At 56.6% G+C, this 931-nt stretch overlaps 1 protein-coding gene across 1 annotated transcript in view; it reads left to right on the plus strand.

Moving 5' to 3' along the window:
• The window catches only part of LOC102433133 (protein KIAA0556-like), a gene marked incomplete at its 5' end in the record, with an annotated part of 45053 nt that overhangs the window by 22821 nt on the left and 21301 nt on the right, over nt 1-931 (plus strand). The window lies entirely within an intron of this gene.

A 931-nucleotide genomic window follows, 5' to 3' on the forward strand; every position in this document is an offset into this window, starting at 1 on the left:
TGCCAGTTCTTCTGAGAAGCCAGAAATTTGGATTTTTATGTGAAATCTTCAGCTTTTTAAATGTTGGTGACTAATTTTATAATATTTTTAAACAACTAATGAGCCAAACAAAACATGTGTATCGGCCAGCTGGCTGCCGGTGGGTGGCCTCTGAGCAAATCCCATCTGGGCTTCACTGTCGTTTTCTCTCGTCTTTTCCCATGTGACCCTGCAGCCACCCCTCCTCCTCCACGCACGCGCAGGCCAGGCCTCTGCCTGCATCCTGGATCTTCAGGCCCGAGGTGGCCGCGGACTGCGCGCGCCTCCCTCCTGGTCCCTGTTAACGAGACTTGTGGCTCACCTGCTCCTTTAGCCTCACCTGCTCTTTCTTGCCCCCTGAGCACTCATTCCCTCCAGTTAACTTCTGTCACGCTCCCTCTGCATCATCTCTCGAATGAAGCCAGACATCTAGGTTCAGCCGGTCCTCCTCCCCACACCCGTCTCTGAACCCCCACCTGTCCCCCGCCCAAGCATGCCCTCCCTCTCCGTCCCTCCCTCTCCGTCCCTCCCTCTCCCTCCCTCCCTCTCCATCCCTCCCTCTCGGTCCCTCCCTCTCCGTCGCTCCCTCTCCATCGATCACGCTCCGTCCCACCCTCTACGTCCCTATCTCTCCGTGGGTGGAAGGGAAGCGCGCCCTCACAGGCGGCCGGGTGCGGTGCGTGGATTGGGAGAGGTCATATAGATCCCTGTGGGGGGGGACGCGAGGGGCAAAACAGAAGGAACGAAAGTACGTCGGGGGGTATAACTAGGCGGGAAATAGTGAAAAAGGGTACAAGCGGGTGGCTGAGAGCTGGAAGATGAAGGAGTGGGGGGGGGGAGAGGACAGAGAAAAAGAAGTAGAAAAGTGACCGTTAGCGGAAAGTAACGGTGCAAGAGTAAGAGAGATAGTAGA

This window comes from Myotis lucifugus, unplaced genomic scaffold (assembly GCF_000147115.1).
Source record: "Myotis lucifugus unplaced genomic scaffold, Myoluc2.0 scaffold_949, whole genome shotgun sequence".
NCBI classification, from domain to species: Eukaryota; Metazoa; Chordata; class Mammalia; order Chiroptera; family Vespertilionidae; genus Myotis; species Myotis lucifugus.